At 40.6% G+C, this 16,686-nt stretch overlaps 1 long non-coding RNA gene across 1 annotated transcript; it reads right to left on the bottom strand.

Annotated features, from left to right (window-relative positions):
• On the bottom strand, positions 1-1,815 carry LOC136502237 (uncharacterized). The gene is made up of 3 exons (XR_010770454.1): positions 1,341-1,815; positions 906-1,225; positions 1-821 (listed from the first exon to the last, which is right to left on the bottom strand). It is a non-coding gene; the product is annotated as an uncharacterized lncRNA (long non-coding RNA).
• Positions 1,816-16,686: the final 14,871 nt, after the last annotated feature.

Genomic DNA, 16,686 nt, shown 5'->3' with positions numbered 1-16,686 from the left:
TCATAGTTCATGCTAAACTAAATATTCCCTTGTCTGAACTAAAGATGGCATGCTCAGATCGATGGAAAATAGTTCAATCCCAGATGTATCAACTGTATATGCAAGAATCCTATGATCTAGAGAGATTCGACAACTCCCAATGTGCCCACAATAATCTATATAATATTTATTAAATAATAAATTTACATGGCTAATCAACAAACACCTTCATTTTGAATAATCAGTAAATATGAGCAAATAAGCAGGGTGCAGAGACTGAAACATAAAATCTACACCCAGAATTATTTTACGAAAATGAAACTGCATATTTTGAAGCATGAATCATGTAAGTTATCATATTGTACCATTAAATCTTGTTGCATCAAGAGAAAGGGAGCATGTCCATCTCATATGTAAGACATCTGCCAGCTTTCCTATTTCAATGAAGGACTGGCAACGTCAATTCATTTCTTACTGTGAGATCCAAACAAGCGCAGGCAAGTTCACCTTTTCTCCCAGAAATAGGCTATATAAGTCAACCTATGGCAACATCAATTCCGAATAGCTCTTGTACCTATATTCTGAAATTTGTGGCTCCCCTTAATATGACTATATGAGTCAACCTGCTAGCAAAGCTAATAGACAGAATAGGCAAAGTACAGAATCTGAACTGAAACTCCTTACATTTTGCACAGAAAATAAGTATGAGTGGTAAAGTGTAATATGTTTAGTCTGCTTACTTGGCTGAGTTATCAAATAAGCATGGAATTCCCACAGGACCCATACTGACAAATTATCATCCATCATTGTCACTTATGACAAAAACTCCACCTTTTCCAAGGCTGAAAATAAAGGAAATATAAGTAGGGGTCAGAGTATACTTAGAATGTGATAGGAATGGTATTAGCGAAAATGTCAATCATCACCCAACTGGGCAAATGGCAAGCGCTGCATAGACTCCGTGAGAGCGGCCACAACAAACATCACCCGACTGGAAATGCCCATGGCATGGGCTAATCCGTCGCTTCACTACACCTAGAAGTGTCGCTGCCGCAAGAGCTTGAGCCATGAGCTTGCCGGAAACGCAGCTCCTAGGTCCACGCCCCGCACCACCATGGGCTATTCCGTCGCTTCACTACACCTAGAAGTGTTGCTGCCGCAAGAGCTTGAGCCATGAGCTTGCCGGAAACGGAGCTCCTAGGTCCACGCCCCGCACCACCGCACGGCCCGCACAAAACCTCAACAACTGCTAAGCATAGAATTGGTACATGCATACAAATAAGGTAGCAAGGAGTTATGAAATAATGCAGCATTACAATTTACAAATTGAATTGTTAGCAAACTGAACTGTTAACCTTTACCTCTGTATATCGATTAGAACCCTTCACGGCAACTTGCTAAAATACAGCAATAGTTGATGGTATGCAACAATGATTAGCATGTAGCTACTGTTAAAGAGCTGGTCAAACTATGTCAGAAGTAGAGAAACCAGGTGTGACACCTTCACTGCAGATGTCCCATTTATATCATAAAGATTTGGCTGCTCATACAGTCATACCCCCCTTTCTTTCTAAGTTGGCTTGAATGAAATTGTCAAATAATCTGCTTTAGAAGACCTCTTAAGCTCCATCAATATTCTCCTTCCAGCTTCAACCTTAAATATACTGTTTGAAATAGTGAAAATAACTTTCACCCAAAATATTTCTACTCACTCTAGAAAAAAAAAATCGTGTGGACAATATAAGATGCTTGAAGCCATGTGAAAACATTGCGAGATAGGATTGCAGTATAATATAATCAGATAGCAAAAAAATGATACCTCAAGCAAAAGGAGCAATCCAATCAAGGAGCAAAATCTGAAATATAGAATAAATAAATAACATAACAAATTTAATGAATAAAATAGAGGAATTAATCATAGTTTCTCATCTGAATGTACTCCGTAGAAGCTAAACTGAACAGAAGAAACTAACCTTTAGAATCACTGGATGACCTACGTACAGAATGATCACACTGCAACAAACTTTGGCAGATGTCAGGTTGTCAAAAAAGATTGGTCGATTGCAGTGCTTCTTATCAATGCATTGATTTGTGCATTCGGTTAATCACGGTACTATTCGATGCATGGATGGGATGAGTGGACACGCCGCCGCCGAATTCACGGAGTCCGGCGGCGGGCTACCCAACCCGTCACATCTCGGCGAGCGCGGGGAGCCGATCTGGAGCTCGATCTCACCGCCCCCGCCGCGCTTGAACGACCCGGCGCGTCATGGATCCCCACCGACCATGCGGGGGCTGTGACTGTGAAGGCGCTGGTGGTGGTGGAAGGAAGGAGAAGGAAGGAAGAGGGCTCGGATTCGATTTTCCTTATTTTTTCGGTTCGGACGCGTGGGGCGAGCGCAGCGATGCGTCCGACGATGACATTGGTAATTTCGCACGGAATTTCCACCGCACACGATTTTTTTCATTAGACGAAAGCAGGCCGTATTTTTTAAGTAGTACTAGATAAATCACGATTTAATATGTTTTTTATTTCACCTACCCTATTTTTACAAGTATATTTTTTCTGCCTATCTATATATTTTTCAGTTCGCCCTTTTTCGTCTGCGTTTCTGTTTCCCGACCGTCTCCGTGGGTGCGCTTCTGTTTTCCGGTTCTGTTTTTTTTTTCACTGTCTTTTCTTTTCCCGTGTCCAACTTCTCTTTCTGTTTTGTAAAAAAACAGTTTTGTTCCCGTGGGTTTCCCCACATCTCTTTTTCTGTAAATATAGCTCTCATTGCGTGAATTTTCTTTTGTTTTTTCTTTTCTCTCCTGTTTTATTATATAAACATAAAAATAAATAATAAATACAATATTATAGATCTTTGAACTTTGATCATTCTTTGTCCCTATCCCACATAAATAAACATTTTCATCACTAAATTATTGATGTAATTTTAATTAGAAATAAAACTTACTATCGTTAGAACCTGGATGAGTCGATGGCCTAATTAATCAAACCATGAACTCAAATCTTGAGTAGTTTGTCAACTTAATGAAAATAAATGTATCTTCAAGTTGTACGTATACCCAATGCAATCCTCGATGAGGGTTGCTATGTAAAAATCTAATTGAGAGAGGTCCTGACAACAACTCCTTGCCGATTTTAATCAGATACTATAGTTGCATATTTTTATAGATGCCACAAAGAAATCGAGCTCTTTGACAACAACTCACTCATTGCCTATTTTAATCAGATATTAATATTACATATTTTTATGTATCCTAAAAAGAAGTAACTTAATATCTAACTCTACCGACACATGAAAAATGATGATATATTTACGAGTAAATATTTTTGTGCCTTACAATGGAGGAAAAAGATCTATCAAGGTTGCAGTTTAATTCAATATAGACTTGATGGGATATCGTTATATTATTGCCAATATTAACTTATAGAATATTATTATATTATTGGCAGTATTAATGGCTCTAGCACCAAAGCAAGCGAAGCCACATCAAACGAGATTGTAGGGAGGAACGCTTCCACCCTCCTGTACATGGAGCCAAAACTGTTTTGATCGCTAGAGTCAAAACGCAAAACATTGGCTCTGCCTGAAGGCCTTCAACTCTGGCTCTAACTCGGACAACAAGCACTTGGCACAGAGCCGTACCAAATGCGTGCACCCTTATATATATTATGGATGCCATAGTGATCAAAAAATAACTATAGCTACTAATTTTTCTAGACAAGGATAAAAAAATAAATATATAAATGTAATATTTTCTATTAAAAGTTCGATAGTTTTTTTCTTGCCGGTTGCAACGCACGGGCATATTTGCTAGTAATAATAATATATGAAAAATAGGACTACAAAAGATACTTTGAACATGATGTTTATAACATCACTATCACATGAATTTTTTTTTTTTGAAATGGACGATTCAAATATTCCATCTGTTACAAATTATAAGTCGTTTCGGTTTTTCTAGGTATATATTTTTTTGTTATACACTTAAATATACACTATGTCTAGATTTATGGTAAAATCAATTAGAGAAAGGGTTGCCCCCGCTTTATATTGATCATAAAGAGTTCAAAAGTTTAAGCTCACAACATTTTAGGCGCGCTCGTTAGAAAATCCAAAACGTAAGGATAAACTGGCCTAACAGCCAACTACAGCAACGTTAAGCAGATTGATAGTTGCAGCATTACTACGATTACTCTCTAGCTCACATGCTTGTATCGCCACACCAGTATAGCCGTGGGCCAAAGGCCGAAGAACCGACTATCCTCAGCCTGAACATATCTGATGAGAATATGTCACCTTCGGATATGACCATTGATTTTAAGGTGAGCTTGTTCTTACATTTGTATAGTGATTTTTGTCGCAATTAACTTGGTTCTACATGTGCATGTCATTATTTGCTTGTAGTTACAAATGTGTATAAAAGTGCAAGTCCAACAAAGTTAAACTTTCGGTTGGACAGCAGCCTGACAATACTTCATTGGGAAGGCTATAACTCATCCATCCGGCGTACGATTGAGGTCGATGAGCACTTGATGAAAAGCTTGTTTGATAATCTTTCAAATAGATCTGGTCCTATCTCAATATCACGTCGGCAAGGCCTCCAAATCATCATGACAAGTTACCGTTGTTTCTGCCAAGAGCTATGTCGTTGTCGTTGTCGTAGGTCTCATATTCACCCTTGGGACCTTGGTCCCGATCTTCCGTCAGATTTAAGATAACTATCGATTTGGTGGAGAGCGACACATCGATCCGGCTTCAGATCACAATGACCCGAACCCTGTAACTAGGGATGAAAACGGATCGGATACGGACGGATATCACCGATATTACATTTGTTTTCATATTTCTGTCCGGATTCGGATTCGAATACGGATAGTGTCAACTATGTCGGATAGGATACGATTGGATATCGACATCATAAATATGCAATTTGAGTATTCGGATATGGATACGGTATCGGATGTTGGATATCCGGACTCGGATACGGACAGATCTCAACCCCTTTAAACGGATTTGGTTTCGAATATGGTCGGAAAATATCCGTACCATTTTCATCCCTACCTGTAACCTTAGCACCACGTCTTCTCTAGTTATCAACCGTGTCACAATCCAGTTAACGCCAAGAAGGCTCATCCCTGCTGCAAATCGAAGAACACAAGCAAGAACATGATAAAACGCAACTCAATTGAAGTAACAATTGAAGATGAATGATTAAGCACTCGAAGTTGGGGTCTCGTAAACCAATAACAGTGAGTGTTCAATGACAGATTGATCTAAAGCAAAAACCAAAACCTAACGTAGGTGGCGACTACTGATTATATAACCTAAGGGGCATTCAAGGACCTCTATTCGCGTCCCTAAGAAGCCCGACACGTTACAAGGCCCAAATGGCCCAAAAGATAGCGCTGCAACGTCCTGATAGATTTTGGACGTCAACTTGTTTCGACGATTTTTATTGATTCTGAAGGAATTTTGATGTGGGACTATTTCCATTGGTTAGCTTATCAAGATAGCTTTCCATCCATACATGGGCCGTCGAAAACGGAGCCCGTTTATGATCTAGGCGTCTGTTTTACTATAAACTGCTCCTGGAGCCAGAGATTGACTTGAACTTTACAAGGATTGGGCCTCCAATTTTGCTTGGACGCCCTTGCTGGCCAAGGAGGAGGATGTCCTTGGGCATCTCTGAGGTGTCCTTGGGGCGTGGTCCATCTTGGGTTAGGGTCCCAAGGGTGAATAAGAGACCCACGACGATGACATAGCTCTTGGCAGAAACAACGACAACTTGTCATGATGATTTGGAAGCCTTGCCGATGTGATATTAAGATGGGACCAGATCTATTTAAAAGCTTATCAAATAAGATTTCCATCAAGTGCTCATTGACCTCAATCGCACTCCGAATGGATGAGTTATAGCCTTCACAATGAAGTATTGTTAGATTGTCGTCGAACTAAAAGTTCAACTTTGATGGACTTGCATTTTGATACACATTTGTAGCTACAAACAAATAATGACATGTGCATATGGAACCAAGTAAATTGTAACAAAAATCACTATATAAAATCAATGGTCATATTCGAAGGTGACATGTCCTCATCATCCTCCCCTTCATGACAGCAAACCGTCGTTGGTTTGAGCTTAGTTGGAGGATAGGTTGTAGGTAGTAGCCAACACTGCTCCCCATCTTCAAATTTAAATTGTTTCTATATAACAAAACTTGGGGATCTTGACATGACATGATTATATCTATTGTAGCCCTCTGATTGATCATATTGTTGTACAACAAAAGGAGATTTTAGATTTAAACAAATATAAACTCAGTGTACCATATACTCTCCTTTATAATTATATTTGCCAATAAAGTGATATGCACATCTGGATAACCATGGCAATTCTGCGCATAAAAATTTCTCCTTCAAATTACTTAGAGCACACAGAGTATTGAACTTAATATAACCCAAAGTATTTAAAGAAGACAATAAGTTTAGTTCATCTTTTTCAGAAGCAAATGTCTATTTTCAGCATAAGTATTTGGTTCCAAAACAACATCATCATTCTCATTCAATAGTTGTGGCACATGTATAATGGAAGCACTATCATGCAACTCTTCTTCGTCACAAACACTATCAAAATAATTATTTTGTGACAAAGGTAATTGAGATTTAGTGTCCACTAAGTGTTGCTCTATTATAGCATGAGTGGTGGACAAGTTTAGCATAGCATCACCAATTTCAGCAATATCAGAGTTTGTAGCAAGCCTAAAAGAACTTTTCAATTCGGTTATTTTCTTATTTTCATATTTAACATCTAATTCTTTTTGTTCATTAGTAGCTCTATCTCCATTAGTTTGTATAATTTCACCATGGATTAAAAATTTACCAGACTCTTGAGTGGATGTGGGTGGTGGTGGTGAAGATATTGCTATAGCGGCGGAAGTAGCCACTCGCTTGCTTATCGCGGTCTCAACCTTCGCAAATGCTTGCTCTATCGTAGTCTCAACCTTCGCGAATGCTTGCTCCACTCTTGCTAATTCTTGGGTTGTGAGGTTGTCGCCAATGTTGCTCTGGTTGTTTTGCTGACATCCCTACAATTCTTTTTCTGCAAGCATAGCAAGCTGAAACAACTGGTTGGTAGTGTTAAAATTTTTATAATAAACAATATCCTAAATTTCACGTCTCAAACCACCATAAAAATGACACACTTTATCTTCCGGATCCAACTCTATTCCACAATGAATCATGACCTTTTGAAGCTCTGTAAAATATTCTTGAACAGACATATCTCCCTACTCTAAGCGCTATAATTTCTTACGCAAATCTCATTTATATGAAACAGGAATAAAACGATCATGCATTACTTTTTTAAGTCTATCCCATAATTGAGGTTGTTGATGCAAATTGCATAGTTCTTGCCACCATAATTGAGCAAGATCTTTGAATTCACTAGTGGCGTGTTTCACTCTATGTATCTTAGGAACTAGGTGTGAATTAAACTCTCGTTCTACCGTCATCTCCCAATCAAAATATTTTCCCCATCATAAGATCTAACAAAAAAATGGTATGCTAAATTTACCTCTTATACCTTGATGATTATAGTCAATATGTGATGGCTGATTATTCTTCATGCGTTCCATCCTTGCAAACATCTGGGCCATAATTTCATGCAATTCACTCTTAAATAGAAACACGTTGATTGATATTGTTAGAAATCAAAAGAAATCCCTATCAACTATTATATGGGTCAGTGGAATCACACTCTCACAGGTCTTACCAAGCGGGTTCTTACCAACGCAAGGCTGGTTTGTGATACCTGGTAGGGCATAGCACCAAGATTGCAAGGGTCTTTTTCTGTACCGATCTGAAGTATATGTGAAGCTTGGGAGACTTTAAATATAGTAGCAAGGAATAGTAATAATTTAATTCAGAATTGTAAGATTGAAAAGTAGTCCTAAACTAGTATATGTCGTCGGCCTAAACTTATCCTGGACCTAGGTCAAATAAACAACAATACAACTTGGCGTGATAACTCAAAGGATGCAAGCACTTCTTAATTTCTGTTTTGACTATCTTTTTTTTTCTTTTTTTTTGGTGTGGTTTTTTTTGCGCCATTTGTCTTTTGTTCTTCTCTGATATTTTTTTGTTGTGCGGCTCTTTTTTCGCAATTTGCCTTTTTCTTTTGTTACTTTTTTTTAAATACCAGAAAGTGCCGCAAGCTATCTCGTCACTAACCAGCCAAAAACCAATCTTCTGGGTATATTTGATTCCAAAGGAAACTATCACTAAGCAATTAATTCTTTCCTTTCTTTTCGACTGGCGCAAGAATCAACCTCCATCTACAACCGTGGAGATCAAATTAGATATTGCAGCATACAGGAGATCAATACTTGCTATATGAAATTGGCGTACTGGATAAATGCCCACGTAGATGTATGTATATATTCTTTTATCACGATGATGGCAGGACCAGAGCAACGCCAATGACGCACAGACTGCACGATCTAAACTGTGGGGCACCAGAAAACACAAAATGGCGCCGACAAAATTTCCAAGGAAAACAAGTGGACAGCAAGGGACTTGACAATGGACCAGGAACAAGACCTAAAAACTATGAACACGATGACATGCAAGGGACGATTATTCAATAAAGCAAACTAAAATTTAAAAAAAAAATCAACGGCACAATAGGTGATGGGATAGGAGGAAAACAATGATGAACATAACTATTTTTGTGGGGTAATTTTCTAGATTTATAGGATAAAGGCAAAACACTCGAACTAGGGTAGATGCGAACCTGATGGTATACCTGAAGCTTTGATACCACTTGATGGAAAATGGGTCCCAATCTTCCGTCAGGTTCAAGATAACTACCGATTTAATGGAGATCGACATATCGATCTGGTTTCAGATCACAGAGACCTGAACCCTGCAACCTTAGCACAACGTCTCCTCTAGTTATCAACCGTATCACAATCCGGTTGACCTCGCCAAGAAGGCTAATCCCTGCTGCGAAAAGAAGAACAAAAGTAAGAACAAGATAAAACGCAACTCAATTGAAGTGACAATTGCAGATGAATGATTAAGCACTCGAAGTTGGGGTCTCGCAAACCGATAATGATGACTGTTCAATGACAGATTGATCTAAAGCAAAACCCAAAACATAACGTAGGTGGCGACTACTGATTATATAACCTAAGGGGCATCCAAGGACCTCTACTCACGGCCCTAAGAAACCCGACAAGTTACAAGGCCCAAACGGCCTAAAAGATGGCAACACAGCGTCCTGACAGATTCTAGACATCAACTTGTTTCGATGATTCTCGTTGATTCTAAAGGAATTTTGACATAAGACCACTTCCATTGGTTATCGTATCAAAATAGCTTTCCATCCATATATGAATCGTTGAAAACGGGGTCCTTTTGTGACCTAGGCATCCGTTTTACTACAAACTGCTCCTAGAGTCTGAGATTAACTCGAACTTCACATGGATTGGGCCTCTAACTTGGCTTGGACGCCCTTGCTTGCCTCCTGAGGTGGTGGCCAAGGAGGAGGACGTTCTTGGGCATCTCTGAGGTGTTCTCCATCTCCTTGAGGCGTGATCCATCATGGGAGGCAAGCAAGGGCGTCCAAACCAAGTTGGAGGCCCAATCCATGTGAAGTTCGAGTCAATCTCGAGCTCCACGAGTAGTCTGCAGTAAAATGGATGCCCAGGTCACAAACGGACTCCGTTTTCGACGATCCACATATGGATGGAAAGCTATTTTGATAATCTAACCAATGGAAGTAGTTCCATGGCAAAATTCCTTCAGAAGAAACAGGAATCATCAAAACAATTTGACATTTAGAATCTGTTAGGGAGCCGTGTCGTCGTCTTTTGGGCTATTGGGCCTTGTAACGTGTTGGGACACCTTGAGGACTTGAAGAGGGGTGCTTGACGCCCATTAGGTTATATAATTAGTAGTCACCACCTATGTTAGGTTTTGGTTTTTGCTTTAGATCAATCTATCATTGAACAGTTACTGTTATTGGTTTGCAAGGCCCCAACTTCGAGTGCTTAATCATTCATCTGTAATTATTACTTCAATTAAGTTGCATTTTATCTTGTTCTTGCTTGTGTTCTTCGATTCGCAGCAGTGATTAACCTTCTTGGTGAGGTCAACTGGATTGTGATACGGTTGATAACTAGAGGAGACATGGTGCTAAGGTTGTAGGGTTTGGGTCTTTGTGATCTAGAGCCGGATCGGTGTGTCGCTCTCCACCAAATCGATAGTTATCTTGAACCTGATGGAACATCGGGATCCCCTGTTCCCATCAGTACCTTCGTGTCCCATCCAATCCTTAGCGACTGGTTCGCCCTTGCCTATATCACTTCCTCTACCATCAAGTCCAGCTCTTGATTGTACATTGGTCTCCATCTTCTCAAAGTCTTGGTGATAAAAAACATCACTTCCATCTTTAGGTAAAATCATATGTATCTAGAAAATGCAGCATGTCTTATAATTTAAGATTGAGGCCCTAATCGTCTCGAGTGCTGCACTTCTATGACAACGGCTGTAGGTCTAGCTGCTTAGAGTGCTTACAGTGGGTGGTTCAAAGCTAGTCCTATGCATTAAATGCTTCTATAGAGCTAGGATCCATACACTGTGGGGGTGCTCCTATGAAGATCTAGGTCCAAAGAATAGAACTAGGTTCCATAGAATAAAAAAGTAGATAAAGGAAAGCAACGAGCTGAGAGAAAGGTTAATCTTTTTTTCCCTATGGGTCCTATTTTTGGAGCTAGATCTAGATCTACACATTGAGGCTGATAAAACATATGATGTGAAATCATTTGTGGATCCCATCTAAGGACCAACCGTGGACCCTGTCGATGTTTCACCACCGATAGCCTGCCACGGGGATACCCGGGGTAGTTTGTTCGGGCTTCAGCGTATGCAGAACTCGACAATTAATGCAAGAGACTGTCGATTTATCCTGGTTTAGGCCCTCAACCATGATCGAGTAATAGCCCTACGTCCAGTTCGGCGTTAGCCTTTGCCTTGGATTGATTGTAAAGTGTTGTGTTCCATTCTGTCTCTTCTCCAGGAACTCCGCCCTCCTTTATATAGTTAGGAGGCCAGAGTCCTAGTCAGTTTACAATGAGAGTTCCTAGTAGGATTACAGAATAATACTACTACTAAGATTACATGGAAAGAATCCTAGTTAGACTAGGTCTTCTCCCTTCCTTGTGGGGTATCCCGTGGGTCCCGTATCGACAAGCCCCCAAGCACTTCATGGTTGAGCTCTAGAAGCCTCATCTTGTTCCTTCAGATCTTGTCGAGCAAGAACAAGCGTCGTTCGAGTGCTTTCTTGAGTGAAACCATGTAGCGCTTCTTAGGATCTTCGAGTGGTGTGTGCTTTTTGAAGAAAAAAGTACTCCCATCTTGGTGTAGCCCTCGAGCCTCTTGCTATTTGGAACAAGAAGCTGAAGGGTCTTGTCTTGAAATTGCTCTGATTCTTCATCAAAGGGCTCCAGAGCATATACCCAGGTTCTTTATAAAAAAGAACTTGGATATAGCTCGGTCCAGGTTCTTTTTGTCTTGAGGCCTTGAAGTGGTCTGTCTTGAAGAAGTATTCTTGGTGACGTGTGCTTTTTCGAAGAAAAAAGTGCACTTACTGAGTGTAGCCCCCGAGCCTCTTGCTATTTGGAACAAAAAGTTAGAGGGTCCTGAATCTTATGTTGTTTGAAAACTCCTGTCTTAAAGAAGTCTTCTGAGTGATGTGCGCTTTTTGGAAGAAAAAGTACACTCACTGAGTGTAGCCCCCGAGCCTCTTGCTATTTGAAACAAAAAGTTGGAGGGTCTTGAATCTGAGTTGTTCAAAGAACTGGAAACCTCTTCTGAGGATATATAGGATCTTGTAGACATTCTCAAGGGTGTATCCAAGTAACCCGCGAACTGCAGTAGGCTATCCATATACCATTGCAAGTCAACACAGTTGCACCACCGAGTACTTTCCATAATTAGCTTGTGTGCTTGATGTCTTCTTGCATGCTGCTATATGTCATGCCTCTTCCTTTGTTTTGCTTGAGTAATGAAAGTACATATAATTATGCACATGCATCCTCATATTCGTGCTCATCTTGCTGACGCAAAATCTTCTCGTTTGACCATGATCCGATCCGAGTAAGGCAACCTAGATAATCCATCAAAAGGCTTTGGGTGGGCAGTCCCCTCACCGAAGACCCCATATCACCCCCACCTTAGAATTTTCAAATCACCACAACAAGGTCGACCTTAGCTGTCGAGTAGTTGGTCACCCCAACCGAGTATTCAGACGTCCTGGCGACTTGTAGAGTAGCAACCGAGTAAGACAGCGCGGGGCATGTGTCTCACCTAATGAAGTAGTGGCCAAGTAAGGCAGCCAACGGTGGGCGAGCTCCTTATTTGATGACATGGTCTAGAAAATGGTTCCCTTTCTGGCGAGTAGGCTTCACGGATTAAGGCCTCGGCAACCCAGGTAAATCAACTGTAGTAGAGCCATAGAGGTATATGGATAATATCCAGAGATATATGATGATTAAAGAATATTTGAAAAAATATTAATCCATGACTTAGCTTGATTGACGGCCACGTGGTAGAATCAATGCGCAATCCTGACATTTTGTGCTCAGGAGACCCCAGTGGTTGTAGCCCCCGAGCATCAGCTTGCGAGTACTTGGACACGAGCTGTCGAGTAGTTGGTCACCGCAACCAAAGTAGCTGGAAACTGTGACGAGTAGTCAGACCACTGGCTTGTTTCAGCCATTTTGCTTTTTGGTTTGGGTGTTAGCTTATTAGCTACCCTCATCGGTAGAATCAAGCATCTTTTCAGCTCTTTTGCTCTCGGCCGGTATGCTCAGGCATAATTTCAGCCATTTTACTTTTTGGTTCGGGTGTTGGCTTATTAGCTACCCTCATCAGCGGGCTCAAGCATCTTTTCAGCTCTTTTGCTCTTGGCTGGTATGCTCAGGCATAATTTTAGCCATTTTGCTTTTTGGTTTGGGTGTTAGCTTATTAGCTACCCTCATCGGCGGGCTCAAGCATCTTTTCAGCTCTTTTGCTCTTGGCCGGCATGCTCAGGCATAATTTCAGCCATTTTGCTTTTTGGTTTGGGTGTTAGCTTATTAGCTACCCTCATCGGCGGGCTCAAGCATCTTTTCAGCTCTTTTTCTCTCAGCCGGCATGCTCAGACATCGGGCAAGGTGGAGCTAGCCCTCAGCCATCAGGCAAGGCGGAGCCTGCCCTTGGACGTCGTGCGAGGCGGAACTAGCCCTTGGGGGTTGGGTGAGGTGGAACCAGTCTTCTATCATTCGGGCAAGAAATGTAGTAGTGTTCTTGTCTAACTGAAAGCATTAACATTCGATGGTTATTAATTCCACCTCATTGGGTACCCTAGTATTAGGTCCTTGATAGTAGCCCCTGAGCCCTCGGGTGATTTGGATAGGATAGCCCAGGGGGTATTTTGACTTGCCAGAGGGTGCGTGCGAGCACACCCGACGGGTGTAGCCCCTAAGCCCCCAGATGATTCGGGCAGAATCACCCGAGGGGTATTTTGATTTGCCAGAGGGTGCGCGTGAGTGCACCAATCGGGTGTAGCCTCTGAGTCCCTGGGTGATTCGGATAGAATCGCCCAGGGGTAATTTTGGACCCTTTGTGGGTATGGATGTGAGATTCGGTTTTTGTCGACTGGACAGTTTGAAGGGAAACCCTAGTATCCCATTCACAGGGATTCGTCCAAGGTTTGCTTTGTGACAGAACCACCCAATTTATATAAGATCAAGTATGGCTGTCCCCACTAACACGTTGGCACACACATACTTTCACTCATATAAACCCGGTAGTCCGTCGAGTGTCCCGAAAGACCTCAGTAAATCAACATCACAACCAAGATCGCGTGATTAAGCAAATACACATCGCATACACAGGGTTGCAGCGGAAATAATATTACAAATGGGTTCATAAAAAATAGTACAAGTTTGGGTTTCAAAACCGCTTAGTGAAAACAACATAGCTTTCAAATGATTACATTAATATAAGTTCCAAATATATTGCTAGCATAAGTGACATCATCCAACAAAGCATATAGATGAGAAGTAACTATAGAATCATCGAGCCCACCGACAGTTAGCCACCACTTCAATAGGCTAAGAACTCCACCTGCAACATGGTGGGATAAACCCTGAGTACTCGAATGTACTCAGCTAGACTTACCCGTCGGAAACCAAAACAAATGACACAAAGGATCATGCATAGCTTAATTTAGTGGATCTGGCTGGACAACCTTTTTGCATAAAAGCTTGAGTAACCATTAGCATTATTCACCTGTACTAGCAGTGACTTTTAGCCTTTACCTACCATCTATATTAGCACCTATACTAATCAATCACTTGATTAAGTTGCAAACAATAATAACCAAATCAGGTATTTCATGGCTCATTGTCATTATCATCATCATCATCATTTAACCATATCTTTAAATTTAGTGAATCTACGTTGCCGCTGCTCAGTCAAGTTCTCACTATCCGGGAGAGACGGCGATTCAAATCGATTCCTATCCAGCTGGAGGGGTATTCCTAACACAAACCTAGGCATACCGCGCGAAGGTAGCCTTAGGTCACCTTTGGTACATCTCAGGAATCATGGCTTCGAGCAGTGCCGCACCCTCAGGGAGTCCACTTTGCTAGGTGGTCAATCTCACCTCGGACTTACACCAATAGCTCCCCACACATCCTTACTACCGCCAGGGTGTGCACTTTCACTTCTCGGTCTTCCGGCCTGAGTTGAGCTACTCGGCTTCGCGATCGGAATGAGTTATCCAGCCAACTAAGTGATAGGCATGCGTTCAACATGACATGAGGATGTATAGCGAATCAGTCCTTAACCGACACAGACGGGGATAGATCCACACCCAAGACCTCCTTGCCTTGTTGCTTCTCTATCGACATCTCGCCCGGTCTCTTTTCATTATTAACACATGGTTCTTTTTCATGATAGCAAATATAGCCAACCATGACCAGAGCTCATCCTACATCTCGCAGGTGACAGGAAATCACCCGACTTCTACCGGTCTAAGCATAGCTAAGCATCATTCGATCCTACACTTAATTAGGATTCATAGGATTTTATCTGGACAAGGTAAGGATATAATGCAATAATTGGTTCCAACCAATTCCTAGACTTAATGCATCATCAACAATAAAAGATACTCAAGATGTTTGTAAAAACATGGGAGACTTAGAATGATCTAGGGCTTGCCTGGGATCCGACACAAGTCAGTTCAGTTAGCTTGCACCGTCTTGGTGACATCTCTGGTCCTAGCACTTGCTTAGTCCTTCCATCTTCAGGATAGATCCACCAAACCCAATCTTCGAGTTCGGCTCCACATCACATCCTTTACGTGGTTCATCTAGCGCACCTAGATGAGATGCAAGATGCAAGTGCATGAATATGAAGAATGGTAATACAAGAGGCATCACATAAACATTCAAGACAAACACAAGATTATGCAAGACATAGACACCAATACCTATTTAACTAACATCACACAACTAACTATAGAGAGCAAGCACATCAAGCATGACACAAGTTTTACAAGGTCACAAGTATCATAACTTGACCATCAACAAGGGCATAAGCCACACTTAGCAACACATGGAGTAAACAACAACAACTAGCATATGTCTATTTCTGGACTAGAAATAACAGCTTCATGTTTGGATCCTAACTAGAGTAATACAAATCCAATAGCCATGCAACAAGACATTCTGGAAATCTTATGAAATTTTCTACAACTCATCTTTAATCATCTTAGCATGATTCTCAAGTTAACTAAGTCAAATATACCCATTTACAAAAACTGGTCCACAATTGACAGAGAGCAGCCATTTCTGAAACCCAACTTTAAACAGGCATAACTCACAAACTACTTGGCCAAATGACACCAAATTTTAATAGTAGCTAGATACATGAATTATCTACAACTTTTGTATAAACAAGTTTCACAACAAAGCACATTATCATGAAGAACTTTGCTAAGTTCCCAGATCTGTCCATAAACCACATTGTCAAGAAAATAATTATTAACTTATGTTGCAAACACATACTTGGGCAAAACCAACTTTACCAACATTTCACACATGACTAAAGAACACCAGAAAGCATGATGCTTACCTCTAAATACATTTTCCTAAAGTATTTCTTAATTTATTTAGACATCAAGGTGTATTTATGAACATATACCAAAAATACACAATAAATTCTACAAACATTACAGTAGCTCACATATCCTCTCAATAGTCTACTGTACAAATTTCATACTATTTGCATACGTATAGCTGCCTCTATGAAAAAGACAATTTGCTATTGCAAGAAATCATGTGAGAGCGAGATAAACCAATAACTCACTCATACTTCATCCAATACTCATAAAATTTTTACCACACATCAACTATCACATGAGTAGCATGCCACAAAAATTTCACTTCATTTGGAGCCCTAGATCTGCAGTTATGGAAAATAACAAATTCAACTAGCATTACAACCTTACTGCACAAATCTATTTTTACTGCAAAATATTGAAACTAAAACATGCCATATTATAGATCTAATGCATATAAAATTTCACAAGGATTCCAAAAAGTCCTCATTTGCTATTTTACGAATTTCCTATGAATTACTATGA

This window comes from Miscanthus floridulus, chromosome 13 (assembly GCF_019320115.1).
Source record: "Miscanthus floridulus cultivar M001 chromosome 13, ASM1932011v1, whole genome shotgun sequence".
NCBI lineage: Eukaryota > Viridiplantae > Streptophyta > Magnoliopsida > Poales > Poaceae > Miscanthus > Miscanthus floridulus.
Note: the sequence above shows the minus strand (reverse complement) of the source record. Positions and strands in the feature narration are given on the sequence as shown.